Source organism: Mugil cephalus, chromosome 22 (genome assembly GCF_022458985.1).
Source record: "Mugil cephalus isolate CIBA_MC_2020 chromosome 22, CIBA_Mcephalus_1.1, whole genome shotgun sequence".
In the NCBI taxonomy this organism is placed as follows: domain Eukaryota; kingdom Metazoa; phylum Chordata; class Actinopteri; order Mugiliformes; family Mugilidae; genus Mugil; species Mugil cephalus.
This window is the reverse complement of record NC_061791.1, coordinates 15,998,756-16,003,168: the sequence shown is the minus strand read 5'-3', so window position 1 is coordinate 16,003,168 and position 4,413 is coordinate 15,998,756. Positions and strand designations below refer to the sequence as shown.

At 40.2% G+C, this 4,413-nt stretch overlaps 1 long non-coding RNA gene across 1 annotated transcript; it reads left to right on the top strand.

Annotated features, from left to right (window-relative positions):
* Window positions 1–349: 349 nt before the first annotated feature.
* On the top strand, window positions 350–4,141 carry LOC125000207. Its single transcript, XR_007111292.1, has 5 exons — window positions 350–671; window positions 744–910; window positions 1,446–1,528; window positions 1,653–2,466; window positions 3,086–4,141. It is a non-coding gene; the product is annotated as an uncharacterized LOC125000207 (long non-coding RNA).
* Window positions 4,142–4,413: the final 272 nt, after the last annotated feature.

Below are 4,413 nucleotides of genomic sequence, written 5' to 3'. Positions count from 1 at the left end.
AAAGAGGACATAGTGTATCTAGATGCAACTGGAAGCATTCTTAAGAAATCAAAAGACAGCGAGGGCCCTTTTTATGTGTATGAGCTGGGGGTCAGAAACACCAAAAAGGGTTCGTCTCCTTTTCCTGTCGCTACGTATGTGACCTGTAACCACACGACGGCCTCTGTTCTTTATTTTTTTAGTTCCTTTCAGACAGATCATGCCAAACAATATGGACCAATAGACATCAGTCCACTCATGGTTATATGTGATGGCTCCATGGTCCTCATGCAGGCCTTAACAATGGCTTTCTGCAAAACAAACCTGAATGCCTTTCTCCACAGTTATTATAACATACTGACAGGGAGAGGCACTGCTCAAGACTTCAGCCATCCTATCCTTCACCGCTGTCTCAGTCACGTGTTGAAAAATGCAAAAACCTTGTGCAAAGTGCTTATTAAGACAATGCAATAATTTGTATTTCTCTCGTAGTGCGCCCAAGAACTACAAGCTGGCCATGCATGTGTTTGGACTGTTGACATCAGCAAGTTCCATGCTCCTCAGCTGTCATCTTCTCCAGTCCATGCAGCTCAAAAAATGTTGAGAAGCACTTTAACAACATTCAAACAATGCTGACAACCATTGGGGACTCAACTGTTGATGACAGCAGCACTGTTCCTGAGAATCTTGAGGTACCCACTAAATCTCTAACGATTTGAAATAATGTCTTTTGTTAATCGAGTCCTAACATTTTCTTCTTTTAGGACGCCTTTGGTCCAACACCTTTTCAGCAACACTTCATGGATGTCATAAAAAGCGCACCTCTAGACAAAGAAGGGGACCCTAATGCCTATTCTATTACTCTGAGACATTCATTTCGTCGTTGGCAGCTTACTTCTTGCATCAGGCAGCTCTTTGGACAAGTATGATGGTCAGTTACACTTTTAAATGTTTTCAGTTTGAATGAGACGAATTAATAACCTAAAAATATTTATGGTTCAAAAACATCATTTTAACATTGATGTGGACTTACTGTGACCCAAAACTGTTTGTCAGCTGTCCCTAAAATTTTTGTCACACTGCCAGTGCATGACCTAACGCTGACTTTGTTCAAAGGCAACATATCTTGCAATCTATTTGTCTGATTGACATGAAATCAGTTTAATAAATTCAAGGGTCATGAACTTTGCTAGTTTTCTATAGTGTAAACATCAAGCCAAAATGTCAGCTTTCAGGAAATACAATGAGTGGATTGCTGTGGTCCTGTGGACCTTGTCCCTCTTACCAACATTTGGTAAAAATCGACATGTAAGTGTATATTGAGTGTATTGTTGAGACATTTGGTAAGCACATTCACAGTCCCCTGAGGGTTAACCCAGTAAATTCTGATTGAGTACAATGTACGCAGAGATGTGTCCTTAAACTATGTACAAAAATGATCTAAAAGTAATGTTTTGCATCTTCAGGTGATGTCGGCAGGCATGGTGAAGGGCTCCCTTATCAGAACTTCTCAAAGAAATTTGCCAAGATATCGGAGAAAAAAAGCCAGGTGAGGTATAAATTGGATGAATATTAAAAATGTCATGGAGAATTTAAACCTATTGCTTTACTCATAATAACTAATAACGTACAGTCAAGCGAATACACAATAATTGTTCTCTTGTCGTTATCAGAATTTCACACGAGACAACAAGACACAGGGAGTGATGGAAAAGAGTCAGTGGGACTTGAAAAAAATCCGCTTTAAAGGAAGACGACTGACCAAACTAGATGACTTCATTAACACTTACAAAGACACTCGCAGAGCTCATTTAAGGGAATTTCATGACTCGCAACGAATCACGAAAAGAAAGATGAGATATCTTACAGAAGGTTTTATATAAAAAAGAGGTTATACTTGACAAGGATGTTAATTTATCACCATATTACTACAGAGACTAAAACATTGTCCATGCTTCAAGCACAATATGTCACAGAGTGCAATTCAAGTTTGTTTTGTGTTTCACAATCTACAAAAAAATCTTGGGAAGTGTTTTTGGACTATTGATAGTTTGTCTCTGTGTCACACAGTAGTGTGAGGTCCGATTATACCAGCGGGTACTGCTGTTAAGAAAGGCACAGGATAGTTACAAAGAGTTGTGAAGTTATTTTATTTGTAATGTCCTTTTTCAAAACAGTGACAACAGCTGTTGTTTTAGGATGCCAATAAAACAGTCCATCCTTTTAAATAAAAAAGGGAGGGAGGCTACTCGAGTACAAGGCCTATGCCATGAATTTGAGCCTTCAGAATGTAATCAGCAGTCAATGGAATGTGGAAAGCACATTCATATGTTATCATTCATATGATTTACCATATGATGCAATTTTCAGGTGGCTGCAGCTCCGGTGACTACAACCCAAGCTCCAGCTGCTAACCAATCGGCATCACTGCCAGCTACGGACATTGGGGACCAAAAGCCAGTTACCAAGGAGACACATGATTTGAAGGTACACTTTATTTAATTGCCTTTTGTAATGTCTATAGAACATTTTCATTGCAAAAATGTGATTTGCGCTTGAAGAGCTAATGAAATGATTTGATTAGCCAAATATGGTGGATACGTCTATTAACACTGTTGACAACATTTTGTAGTTTTTAATGCTTTTCCTGAAATGTAACAGGTGACTGCTGCCCAAGTGACAGCAAGCAAATGTTCACTGGACAGCAAAACATCTTAAGCAATGCCCATCTATGGCCATAATTTGACAACCAAAACTACTCCGGTATGCCTTTCTATATAAACGTAATTAGGATTTAAATTGTAGTGAGTGAGTGGAAATACCTATTTTGATTTCCTTATTGGTTTACTTAATAATACCAACTTAATAACAAAGACTTTTTGAACTTGATGATGCCGCAGTTCTGTATGCATGAACACAATTATATCCAAATAGTAATTGGATTTATGTAATCCACATGGCATGAACAGGTAGCACCAATTGACCAAACATTTTTGTGAGAGAAGACTGATGAAAAACACGTCTAAGAGGGAGAGGAGCTGGAGAGTTGTAGGCCAAACTTTTACAGTAAACTTGCTTGTAAAATGCTGTTTGTCTCATCGAAAAGGAAGAAAAAGCCAGGACAAAAGCAAAGGAGCCATGGACCACTTTGGACAAAACACTCACCAGAGGAAGTCATCCCAGCCATCAAATTACACAAACCACAATTCATTCACCAAGACCAAATGCTAAGCATCCTAGACCACAAAACGTGGCTCAGCAGTGACGAAGTGGATTCAGCCTGTTTTCATCTAGCGCAGAAGTTCCCTGATGTGGATGCGCTTCAGTCCTGCCTTTGCTACCAGGCCCTTCACCAGGGAGGTGTGGTTGGGACACCAGAAAAGTCATTTGTGCAAATATTAAATGTAAATGACAACCACTGGATCACGGCAAGCAATATTTTCTGTGTACCCAATGAGCTTTGCATTTATGACAGTCTGAACACAAACATCAACAAGAAGACTAAGCAAAAACTCTCCTGGTTAATTCGTCCACAAGCACCTCACTTCCTCATTAGAAGGCCTGCCGTGCAGAAGCAGCAGTCAGCTAGCAGTTGTGGACTTTTTGCATTGCCTTTTGTGCCAGCGTCATGTGAGGGAGTCAGGCCAGAGGAGTGCCACTTTCAAGAGAACAACATGTGACAAAGACTGTACAGAGCTTTGCTGAACAAAATGGCTCCAGGCTTTCCGTATAAAAACATGAAGGCAAAGCCTGAAAGGGCTTCAGTTCAGGTTGAAGTTCACTGCATCTGCAGGACCTCACACAACAGAGAGGTGATGGTGCAGTGCAGCAACTGCAGTACTTGGTACCACCCCAATTGTGTGTCTGTCCCACACCAAGCTTTGGACAGTACTGCAGAAGAGTGGAACTGTGAAAGATGCAGTGATCAAGAGTGAAAGTTGTGGGGCCTGGCCCTGGTCCTGCCGCCCTTGGGGCACGGTCGTTCACTCTGTGTCGTGTGTGATGTGGTGTGGTGTGGTGTGGTTGTGTTCATGGGGCTTCTGTTCATGTGTTGCCTTTTGCTGTTGTTGTTGGTTGCTTCAGTTTTGCTATATGATGATGTTCTGATGAAAGTTGTTTCTGGAAGATTTCAGAAGTTATTCAATAAAAACATTGTAATGTATCGAACTGAATATGCATTTTTACATCACTTTACTATCAAAAAATTTCAACTAACAATGTCACCGGTGATTTCAACACGAGATTATTTGAAAATGATGCAGTGAAACGAGTTGAAAATCACCACAGTGGTAGCTGGGGACATGTAGAACAGGAATCTGTTGGAGTTTGCAGAAAACTATTTTGTTTTATTTTTTTAATTTTTTAATCTGCCCATATACATCCATTGGCTGTCAAGGTTAAATGTCTGTCTTTTATTTTGTCTTGTTGTGTATC